General features: G+C 36.3%; 1 long non-coding RNA gene across 1 annotated transcript; it reads right to left on the bottom strand.

Annotated features, from left to right (window-relative positions):
• Positions 1-673: 673 nt before the first annotated feature.
• LOC137398513 (uncharacterized) lies at positions 674-11,638 on the bottom strand. Its single transcript, XR_010978954.1, has 4 exons — positions 11,524-11,638; positions 10,720-10,882; positions 1,860-2,068; positions 674-796 (listed from the first exon to the last, which is right to left on the bottom strand). It is a non-coding gene; the product is annotated as an uncharacterized lncRNA (long non-coding RNA).
• Positions 11,639-13,232: the final 1,594 nt, after the last annotated feature.

Below are 13,232 nucleotides of genomic sequence, written 5' to 3'. Positions count from 1 at the left end.
CCATTCCAGTACCTGACAAACAAGCAACATAGAATATCAACCAACATATCAAATTAACTAAAATAATATCTACCTAAATCGTTGTGCCGATCGTGTTGTTTTCGAGACCGATTTTAAAACGCTTTAAAAAAGCCTTGATGCATTTGAAGGTTAGTGGTCCAATCTTTATTTTGAGCACAAAATCGGAATCAGCGTGTCTGATTTACCTAGAAAATATGATAAAAGTTGTATGTGACAGTTATGGTTTAATATATCTAAACAGTGTGTCAATCAATCATCTCTTAAGCAAATGGCCTATGAACTGAATAGTCTCTCAACTAAATGGTCAATGAACTAAATGGTCTAGATAGTAAATAAGCAGCCTGTGAACTAAATGGTGTTTTAAATGAACGACTAAACGGTCCATCATTAAATAGACTACCAGCTAACAGAAGAATCTAAAAAAATCATAAAAGAATATGAAAGCCATAAGTGGTTATATTTGAACTTATCTCATACCTTCTACCGACAATGAAAAGGAGATGACTCTATGTAGCCGCACTATTACATCAACCTCCATTTTGGAGGGGAGCCGAATGACAGTCATCGGTGTTGATCTCACAGTTCTGACCCTGGAAACCATCGAGACAGCGACAAGAATAACCGCCAAGATGGTTGACGCAAGAAGAGCCATGGGTACACAGATTTGAGTCACACTCATTGATCTCGGTCTCGCAGCAACTGCCGGTGTAGCCAACAGCGCGATGACACTTGTGAGAATCACCATGGTTGGAATACATGCCCCGTTTTCACACACCTGTAATTAACCATTGTATGTTTCAGTTTATGAACTTTTTATAACTGTAACTTTCAATTCACTATCCTGACTACTCCGTAATACTATTAAATTACTGACTTTTAAAACACGTCTGTTCAACTCACTCAATAATTCCTGATTTCTGTCTTTTTATTTCTGTTGTTGGCATGTAACGCAAAACATAATTTTGTAGAGGATTACTAATGGCAATGAAAATTTATACCTACATACTTATATACATTCTTATTATGTATATAAGTAACAAGCGATCTAGTCTTTGTATAGTAACAGGAACTTGCCAGAAAATTCTAAAGTCATCTAACAATTGGTAGATAAAATTGACCAATGAAATATAGAGGTGTTTGTTGAGGCCTGCCGATTGAACAGTATATCAAACAGTATATCAAACTCTAGCTGTTTGATGTTATGAAGAAAAAGCTGAAAGCTCTAATACTTTCGCGTCTACCGTCGGAGGTACAAAAAATTCAACTAGGTGATTCAACTGCCAAATAAGATTTTGTGTGGCCCAACAGCCGGAGGGCGCTGGGCCACACAAGTAGACCAGAGAAGTCTCTGGTCTACTTCTAATTTTCGGGTGCTATTTCCTTTGCTTTTTCTAAAACTTTGAATTTTATTATTAAGTGACTAACTATATTTTATACAAAAAGTAACTCTATATTTAAGAGTAACAATTTATCAATAGGTAACTCTATTTAAATGTCAACAAATCTATTTTCAAGTGAGCAACTATACTATTTGTACATCAATTAATCTATTCATAGACAAGTGAATCAGTTTACAGGTGAGTAACTCTATATATATAAATGAGTAACTTTGTATTGCATTGTACATTGGTGGGACAACTGTGTATTGTCGAGTGACTGCATAAATGAGTAACTCCATGTGAAGATGAGTAGCTCTATTTATAAGTGAGTAAATGTATTTATAAGTAAGTCTATTTGTAGGTGAGTAACTCTACTGCTGAGTAACTTTCTAGCACACAAAGAGTAACTCTATTGCAGAGATGAATAACTCTATGCTTGACAGTACGGTATAGCCATACCTCATCAACAGATACTCGTTTCCTGTTAGCCACGTACTCGCAGCTCCTCTGCGCGATGTCACACACGACTCCTGACCAGCGTGGTGCGCACTCGCTGTTGTAGATGTACACATGTCTCTGCCCGCATGTCGCGCCATTCTTACATGTCACGCCATTCTTACATGGCTCTTTCTCTTCACACCACAACTCGAGCATTCCACAATGTGGTCCTGCAATAACAATATTACCTATTTAAAAACAAGTACAAAACATTATCTTCATGATATGAAGTTTAAAAGTTGAATGGTGAAGGTTGTATATTTTGAATACGAATAACTTTTCTGTTCAAAAATGTTTATTTTTATTTATTTTAACGCCGGGCATTCATCTAGTGTATTTGTAATTTATATCAGTCTGACTTACGGAGGTACCTCGGAACACATTAGGGTATTAATATGGTAAAATCTGTTTTTACTTGAGAAGTCTTTTAGATTTATGATGCAACTAGTTGGCTATTGAAAGATGAGGCATGCACGATTCAGTTAAACTAATAGGGATATACTGATGACATCGATAGACTTCAGCATCACTCTTTTTCCCATTTCAGAAGTAAACCAGTTCAGGTATTTTTGCTTTACGTTGTGGAAGACAGAAGTTTATTGTTATCTAGTTGAAGTTAATTTTCTGAAAAGGATTGGGATTTCACAGCAATGAGCTGATACACTTTGTAGACTAAATGGACTGGCCAGCAAGGTTGGCTCGGTTTGAACCAGTCGAAAAAACCCGGTTTTTATGGTTTTTTCCATTTTCTTTAAAACAATATTTTAAGCTCGTAGTGGTTTATGTGCGATAGAAATGCAATTATATGTAATTATCAGCTGTAAAAGTTTATTTAGGACACATTAGTAAATTGATGGCAGAGCTCAAGTTAAAACTACATGTAATCCTAGCACAACAATAAATTAGCGAATTTCATTTTCAATTGCTTTTATCAAGTGATATAATGACCTCTTTAATGATGAAATATAAAAATCATGTGAAATATGCTAATCCAATCATGGTCTCTAATAAAGAATGAATACTTTCTCAAGTCTGGCCAGTTAGGAAAGATTCCTTTTACTTAGAAATTAAAATATAAATTCCTTTTGGGCAAAAGTTTTAAGTTTGCAAACCAATATTTTATTTATTGGGCACAAGCCCAAGTAGTTGGATCGTTAGAATTCAGTTTATCAAGCTTTTTGTGTTTTTAAAAGTTGTGTTTTAAATTTCCAACACACCTCGCACACAGGATTCCATTTGACAGTTTTTCACTCGAACTGCAAAAGGCAAAGGTTCTAAGGCAAAATGTAATAGGTGTGCTGTGGTAACGCGAGGTCACGCAAATAGGCTTAAAGCTCATGTAGTACATGTATAACGTCAAGCTGACGACACCAACTTAGACAGTGATGCTAGTATTCAGGTGATAGAAGTTGAGTCATCTGCCGCTGCTCCAAACACTAGCAATGCATCTGCATTACGCTCTGCTCTACATTACCACATGACTAATCACTTGGATTAAAATTTCTACTAATACATGGAACTATATGTAAAATAGTCACTTTATGTGATAAGATTTCTGCTCTGTATTTCATCGATCATGTTTGATTAAAGGTTCATTCCGAAATTTCCATGTTTTCTCTCCTTTTTTTCATAACAACTCCCACAGTACCATCTTTAATAGATGATTCCACATACTGTATGTATGTTCAATACTCAATCATGCACTCCCACAGTACCTTCTTTAATAGATGATTCCACATACTGTATGTATGTTCAATACTCAATCATGCACTCCCACAGTACCTTCTTTAATAGATGATTCCACCTACTGTATGCATGTTCAATACTCAATCATGCACTCCCACAGTACCTTCTTTAACAGATGATTCCACATACTGTATGTATGTTCAATACTCAATCATGCACTCCCACAGTACCATTTTTAATAGATGATTCCACATACTGTATGCATGTTCAATACTCAATCATGCACTCCCACAGTACCATCTTTAATAGATGATTCCACATACTGTATGTATGTTCAATACTCAATCATGCACTCCCACAGTACCTTCTTTAATAGATGATTCGACATACTGTATGTATGTTCAATACTCAATCATGCACTCCCACAGTACCATCTTTAATAGATGATTCCACATACTGTATGTATGTTCAATACTCAATCATGCACTCCCACAGTACCTTCTTTAATAGATGATTCCACATATGTATGTTCAATACTCAATCACGCGCTCCCACAGTACCTTCTTTAATAGATGATTCCACATACTGTATGTATGTTCAATACTCAATCATACACTCCCACAGTACCTTCTTTAATAGATGATTCCACATACTGTATGTATGTTCAATACTCAATCATACACTCCCACAGTACCATCTTTAATAGATGATTCCACATACTGTATGTATGTTCAATACTCAATCATGCACTCCCACAGTACCATCTTTAATAGATGATTCCACATACTGTATGTATGTTCAATACTCAATCATGCACTCCCACAGTACCATCTTTAACAGATGATTCCACATACTGTATGTATGTTCAATACTCAATCATGCACTCCCACAGTACCTTCTTTAATAGATGATTCCACATACTGTATGTATGTTCAATATTCAATCATGCACTCCCACAGTACCTTCTTTAATAGATGATTCCACATACTGTATGTATGTTCAATACTCAATCATGCACTCCCACAGTACCATTTTTAATAGATGATTCCACATACTGTATGTATGTTCAATACTCAATCATGCACTCCCACAGTACCATCTTTAATAGATGATTCCACATACTGTATGTATGTTCAATACTCAATCATGCACTCCCACAGTACCATCTTTAATAGATGATTCCACATACTGTATGTATGTTCAATACTCAATCATGCACTCCCACAGTACCATCTTTAACAGATGATTCCACATACTGTATGTATGTTCAATACTCAATCATGCACTCCCACAGTACCTTCTTTAATAGATGATTCCACATACTGTATGTATGTTCAATACTCAATCATGCACTCCCACAGTACCTTCTTTAATAGATGATTCCACATATGTATGTTCAATACTCAATCATGCACTACCACAGTACCTTCTTTAATAGATGATTCCACATACTGTATGTATGTTCAATACTCAATCATACACTCCCACAGTACCTTCTTTAATAGATGATTCCACATACTGTATGTATGTTCAATACTCAATCATACACTCCCACAGTACCATCTTTAATAGATGATTCCACATACTGTATGTATGTTCAATACTCAATCATGCACTCCCACAGTACCATCTTTAATAGATGATTCCACATACTGTATGTATGTTCAATACTCAATCATGCACTCCCACAGTACCATCTTTAACAGATGATTCCACATACTGTATGTATGTTCAATACTCAAGCATACACTCCCACAGTACCATCTTTAATAGATGATTCAACATACTGTATGTATGTTCAATACTCAATCATGCACTCCCACAGTACCATCTTTAATAGATGATTCCACATACTGTATGTATGTTCAATACTCAATCATGCACTCCCACAGTACCATCTTTAACAGATGATACCACATACTGTATGTATGTTCAATACTCAATCATGCACTCCCACAGTACCATCTTTAACAGATGATTCCACATACTGTATGTATGTTCAATACTCAATCATGCACTCCCACAGTACCTTCTTTAATAGGTGATTCCACATACTGTATGTATGTTCAATACTCAATCATACACTCCCACAGTACCTTCTTTAATAGATGATTCCACCTACTGTATGCATGTTCAATACTCAATCATGCACTCCCACAGTACCTTCTTTAATAGATGATTCCACCTACTGTATGCATGTTCAATACTCAATCATGCACTCCCATAGTACCATCTTTAATAGATGATTCGACATACTGTATGTATGTTCAATACTCAATCATGCACTCCCACAGTACCATCTTTAATAGATGATTCCACATACTGTATGTATGTTCAATACTCAATCATGCACTCCCACAGTACCTTCTTTAATAGATGATTCCACATACTGTATGTATGTTCAATACTCAATCATGCACTCCAACAGTACCATCTTTAATAGATGATTCCACATACTGTATGTATGTTCAATACTCAATCATGCACTCCCACAGTACCATCTTTAATAGATGATTCCACATACTGTATGTATGTTCAATACTCAATCATGCACTCCCACAGTACCTTCTTTAATAGATGATTCCACATACTGTATGTATGTTCAATACTCAATCATGCACTCCAACAGTACCATCTTTAATAGATGATTCCACATACTGTATGTATGTTTAATACTCAATCATGCACTCCCACAGTACCTTCTTTAATAGATGATTCCACATACTGTATGTATGTTCAATACTCAATCATGCACTCCCACAGTACCTTCTTTAATAGATGATTCGACATACTGTATGTATGTTCAATACTCAATCATGCACTCCCACAGTACCATCTTTAATAGATGATTCCACATACTGTATGTATGTTCAATACTCAATCATACACTCCCACAGTACCTTCTTTAATAGATGATTCCACATACTGTATGTATGTTCAATACTCAATCATGCACTCCCACAGTACCATCTTTAATAGATGATTCCACCTACTGTATGCATGTTCAATACTCAATCATACACTCCCACAGTACCTTCTTTAATAGATGATTCCACATACTGTATGTATGTTCAATACTCAATCATGCACTCCCACAGTACCATCTTTAATAGATGATTCCACATACTGTATGTATGTTCAATACTCAATCATGCACTCCCACAGTACCTTCTTTAATAGATGATTCCACATACTGTATGTATGTTCAATACTCAATCATGCACTCCCACAGTACCATCTTTAATAGATGATTCCACATACTGTATGTATGTTCAATACTCAATCATGCACTCCCATAGTACCATCTTTAATAGATGATTCCACCTACTGTATGTATGTTCAATACTCAATCATGCAGCTGTAGTAAGTGATGTTAAGTAAACTTAAAATTGCAAAACTTTAGTAAAAACATTAAAACTGGTTTAAACCAAAAAAACCTGGTTTTTCGGTTTTTTCATAAAAACCATGGTTTTTTCCAACCCTGCTGGTCAGTGTTGTTGAAAACCATTTTTGTATTAGTACCCTACATTTTTTTGCTACGCTCAATAATATTTGATTATTTCCATTATACATTTTGATTGTATGTGAAAGGTTACTGACTTGTGTGTTCAATTGGTGAAAAGGCACTGTCATATTAGCAAATAAGAATCTATGTAGTGATACAGAAGTATTGTGGGTTTTTTAAGTCTAGTATCTGCAGACTACTTGATTTTAGTTACCATAAGCCTAGAGCTTGTGTAATGAAACAAGCAAACTACCATTTGATTACTGTTTAAAGCTTCACATTGTTTGGTGTTAAAGTGCTGATGCACGATGTATTACAATATTTGCAGGATCGAATTGAAATACACCCATCAGCATGTGTCGGAAGAAGGCAAAAAATCTGCAGCGCCGACAAAGTAGCGAATCTCCTCGTAAGAGCGAAGCGAGTCGAGATAAAACTAGAGGTGATTGATCTTTCTTTAGCTTATATTCTGTCCTCCATCACATGACTTTCATGTATGTTACCTATTAACGCATTGTATTGGTATTCACACCTAACCATTGCAGATCAGCCAGTAAAAGCCCGGCGCCGCTTCCGCCCAGGTGGAAGAGCGAGACATAAAATTCGAAAACTAGAAGAATCGACTAATCTGCTTATACGCTTATCTGCTTAAAGTTGCCGTTTTCTCATTTGGTATGTGCTAGTACTACAAGCAGTAAGTACAACACACACAAAAACTTTAAAAACTGGCACATACAAAGTTTGTACACTGTGCTTTTGGAGCAAAGGTGTATTCATACAAAGCCATCTTTTCGTCCTGTTGATTACTTAATTATATTATTACTACTAAGTATTTGTCCATATTAAGGCCAGTGCTTGTAGATGGCCGGTGAATTTAAGTACAAATTCCAATTTGCAGCCAAATTGATTTGGTATGTTGCAGTATACAATGTCTGTGTTGCTGCTCTATTGCTATAAGACCACTTCCTCGTTGTATTCTTTGTAGGTGCGTGAGATAGCTCAGATTACAATACACGCACCTGTGGTGGAACGCAACTGCTATTTGTGCATTACAAGAGGTAAGGTGAGACAATTCTTAACTACGCACAGGTGGTCTCAATATGGCATTGTACAGCTAATGCGCAGCACACGCGCTACCCCTATCTCTGGCAAATACCAATTACATGTACTTCATAATACTATGTATGATATTCTGGTTAACACCAACTCATTTGAATTTCCTGAAAATCCTCGAACTTTGTTCCGCTCTGATCAAATGTAGCATCAAATTTTTCCAACTTCAAAGTCTGTCTGTGGTGAAGTCTATGCAAGTCACGAATATGGTTACAGGGCAGATAACTTTATATTTTAATCTAGAGTATTTCCTTATGAAACATATTGTTATTGTAGCAGTTGTACTAGTCGACAGCAAACGTGAAGTCCTCTCATAGTTAAATGGGGTCACCTTTTATCTGGGTGTTAATTAAGAAAGGGGACCAAACTGGCCTTACTCAATGGGAAGTTTTCATGCTATGCGCAAGTGATCAGTCAAATTGGCCGGTTTCGTTGAAGCGGAACTTTCATTGCATCATTTATGTTCGAGATTCAATCTCAATCAATTAGAAAATCATTATCATTTAAGGCCTCTTACGTACATGTATATAGCAAACATTTATCATTTTGGATTGTTGGTATCGTAGGGAAAGCAAATGTCATGGCCTTTATTCCAATAGGGCCAATTCTCATTGGTCATCTATTTGTCCATAGCTTGCACTATTGTCTGTACTCGTGCAGCAAATGTCTATGCACCAAGTCTCCTTTTGTCAAGTGTGACCAACTCTTGCAGTTACATAAACTTAAAAAGTAACATAAACAATAAAAACCGAGCTGTTTCTTGCTTAGCCCTTATTTTCTACAAAGTGCCAATTTATTTAAAAAATTTAATTTTTTCAACACATGTTTTCGGCGTTTGCATAATATCAACCATGACAAGGTACCATGACAAGTTTCCACTCTCCTCTGGCCTCCCAAGCAAGCCAATCAAACTAATGGTTCTAGCGTTGTAGTAAATATGTTGATACAGTCAATGTTTGTATAGCGACCGGCTGATGTTAAAATTCATCAAATTCTCGATTTTATTCAACTCACCAAGTTAGCCCGCAGTAATAGACAATATTTTTATGGTTTCTCATTGCGGACAAAAACATTATCATATACAGAGCTGCTTTCAAATGACTTTTTTATGATTCAAATCAAATCATATACGGCGAACTACAAATCAAATCAAATTCCACACCCTTGTCAATATTTTTATGGTTTCTCATTGTGGACAGAAACATAATATACATGCCAGCGATACCATTCCTAATTCTTAGGCAGTGTTCTTTTTATCTTTTACACTTAAGTTAAGGGTACCGCGGATTAGCAGGGCATCCTTCCCGGGTTTTTAAGCGAAGCCTCCAAATAACTAATTTGCTCTCCATTTGAGGTGTAATATAAATGTAATAATACCGGTGTATCAAGTAAAAGCTTATTATACTGTATTAGCTAGTGTGTGTAGTCCGTATTGTTGCTGCTGTACAGCTCACTACCCATTATTTCACACTTACCGGTATCTCTAGTAACCAGAACATTTATTATTTCGGACTTTACATCGCAACAATCTTTAGCTATTATAGTTGCCATGTAAAGGCTAGGATGAACTTATTCCTTAGATCTGGCCCACTAAAGATCAGTCTGTGTATTTGTATAAAGTTTTTATATACCTGTTACGGCTTTTTCTAGGCAACCGAGGCATACCTAACGGGTATGTTCCAAGAAGCGAAAATATGTGCTGCTCATGCGAAAAGGGTAACAGTCATGGTGAAAGACATTCAACTGAGTCGCAGACTACAGCCTGCTCTTTAATCTATAAAAGTAATTTGTCTATTTTCATTGCTTTACTTGTACATGTTTAAAGCTTGTATTATTGTATAGATTTTTATAATACCCTCACTGCCGAAAAAAGAAATGCTGATCTGCTTTATATGTTACATTTATATAGTAGCACATATTGCTGACTGGAATTTTTTAAATTATACCAAAAATCAAAATAATATGTGCTATAGTATAAAAAATAACGCTATCATTTTTAGCAATTCGGTGTATACTCATGAAGACAACATGAATAATGCATGACTCTTGCAACATATTGTAAACAAATGGTTTCAAAAATGATGCGAAAAATAAGTTAGAAATGGATCTACCGCTGGAAGTGAATGTTTATTCTTGGCTTTTTTGAGTTAGTGGAGAGCTCCGAGACGCGCAAATGCGCTATCAGCCCGCTGTTCAGGAGTCTGTTGCATAACACTAGCCTGTCTTGACAAACTGTTGTTTTTGCAGAGTTGTTCCACCGTCGAGCGGGCGAGCAACACAACAGCTTGTCACAAGACGTACTGCACCAGCTGCACTGAAAGGGGAGGTATTTTTACGCACCACATATGGCTAACAGACTTTTGTATTTCTGCTATTTGCAATTAATTTATTTAACCATTAAATATTTAAAAATAGCAAAATATACTAATATAAATAGAGATCATACAAAAGTCTGTTAAAAAGTCTGTAAGCCAATTTCGGTGCGGAAACATATCTGCATATTTGGCGAATGGTCACCTATTCTGATCCAGAATCCTCGGCAGAGGAGCTCTCGCTCAGTATTGACTGTATCATCTTTGCATCTTTACAGTAGACGATCTCCCTCTCATTGCATCTCATAGATTTTTCAAAAATGAGGTTATCATACTTCTGCACAAGCTTGGACTTGATCTGCCGATTTCTAAAACAGTAACTGTAACTGTGTGCAAATTAATTTTCTTTCCCTGAGATGGCTCTCAGTCAATTTTTAAGCAAAATTCTTGAGGCAGGTGATTACTTCCTTCTCCCATATCATGCTGCTGAGTATCAATGCTAAACAAAAAAAGGGAATGTGAGAATTATATTACGATGTCAATAACACATCAAATCATATGATTTGCGAGCCAGTCATATTCAGTGAACATTACCATCCCTTAGCCCATAATAATAAGAACACAGCACAGCCCACCAAATATTTAGATGGTCACAGGAATGGTGCCAAATCACACAATTTTTTAAATCATTATTTGAAGGGAAATATGGAAACTGATAGATTGTGACTTGTTAGCAGGTTAATATTATTCACAATCATCACAAACACACGATTAGTTTCACATAGTGACATATAATCCCCTTGTATGCTTATTTCATGCTAAAAGACAATAATTATTAATTACAACGTAACACCTTCCGGTTATCATAGATTCATTTTACAAGAAAAGACTTAACAAATCAACGGAAGGATACGTAAAATCGCTACAACATGGCTCAAGTTTTACCAGATTTAAACTTTGTCATGCGCATTTTATTGAACTTGAATGAATGATGTGAAATCTGCCATACCATTTTCTTTCAGCAGCGGAGATGTAGGTATAATCTTTGTGGCATTTCTTGTGATAATGCATCTCTGAAGCAATAGGATCTTTGACAAAGTGCATAAGTATGCGGTTATCTTGCTTCTGTCTTGCTGCATCTTTTAGACCACCTACAGAGCAGAAAGCATATGACATGTCTTTGTGTAACAGTAGGCCTACAATGTTTTGAATTTATAATCCATGATATGAGAAAACACAACCTTGCTAAACCTCTGAGTGCAGTCTGTTTTTCATGACTATTAGCCCGAATAACACACCTGCATGAACAGTCTTAGCTCAAATGAGTTTGTCAAGTACTGTCTTCGATTTTGCAGACAAGTATCAGGTTTGTTTCTCGCAGATCACACATACTCTCTGCAGTACAGGCTTACGTGTGGACAGCCTCACGTTACTTGCAGATCTTAATGTTTTCTTTGGCGAAGGGGATACCGAAATGTCTCCTGGGCCATCTACCACTGAAAACTGTGGTAAAAAATAAAGATAATTTTTCACACCACATGACAAAACATGGACATAACATGCATTCACAAGCCAAATCAAACATACTGTGAAGGTAACTCAATCAGTGCTGGAAAAGTGAATGGCATTTATCAATAAAAGTTATTTTTATTTATTTGGATAAAAAATTTTTATCTAACTTCTCAAGGACTTAACTGCAGCGAGTTTGTTTGTAGGGGAGAATGGGGTAGGTTGAGCCAGAGGACAGGTTGAGCCATCGTGATTTTTTTGAAAACCGTTACACAATAAGAGTTGTGTTCTTTTCCAGAAGGTCAACGCTCAATGTCAGCCATTTTAATATCATTGGAAATTGCATCAAATGCATGGTAAGTGACATATTTTTAAAATAGTGGAAAACACACTAAAAGGTAAATATCGTCTACCATAATCAACCAACGGTATTATCTTCTCCTTTTTGTTTACAATCTTCTCATTAACTTATATTTAGAAGCGGCATGTTTATGTTAATTTCTTCTTAAACTACCATCAACTTCCAAGAACATTTATTTATTTTGGCATTTGAATTCAATATGAGCATAAGGGGCAGGTTGAGCCAATTGGTTTGGGGGCAGGTTGAGCCAGGCTCAACCTGCCCCCAAACTAATTGGGAGATACATGTATATAATCTAGATGAAATGGGCATTACAACTGTCCAGGTGTTTGGCGAAGTTATTAGCTCTAAGGGTAAAAACAGGTTGAAGCTGTTGTATCCCATGAGCGTGGCGAACTTTCTAGTTTGTGCTGAGCATTAAGTGCAGGAGGAAGTTACATACCACCTTTTTCATATTTCCGAGTGTCTTCATGAGAAAGGTTTTCGTGAATGGCACTCCGCCAGGTGCAAAACGAGTAGTTTCTAAGTCGGGCTACCTCATATCAGAGATATTTGTAGCTGATTACATGCCATTTTTCATCAAACACTTTCATTGTTTACCAGATAATCCAATTCTGCTGATTTTGGACCATAATTCCCATGCGTCATTAGAAGTAGTTGAGCTATGCAAGCGATCAAATATCAAGCTTCTCACTTTACGTCCACATACCTCTCACACACTTCAGCCTCTTGATCGAGCAGTTCTTGGTCCTCTGAAATCCTATTTCAATAAGGCTTGTGACAACTTTACGTGCTCTAATCCTGCTAGATCTGTATCAATCTATGACATAGGTTGATTGGCTGCTACT

The sequence above is a fragment of the Watersipora subatra genome, chromosome 6 (assembly GCF_963576615.1).
Source record: "Watersipora subatra chromosome 6, tzWatSuba1.1, whole genome shotgun sequence".
Classification (NCBI taxonomy): Eukaryota; Metazoa; Bryozoa; class Gymnolaemata; order Cheilostomatida; family Watersiporidae; genus Watersipora; species Watersipora subatra.
This window is presented reverse-complemented; position numbering and strand designations above follow the sequence as displayed.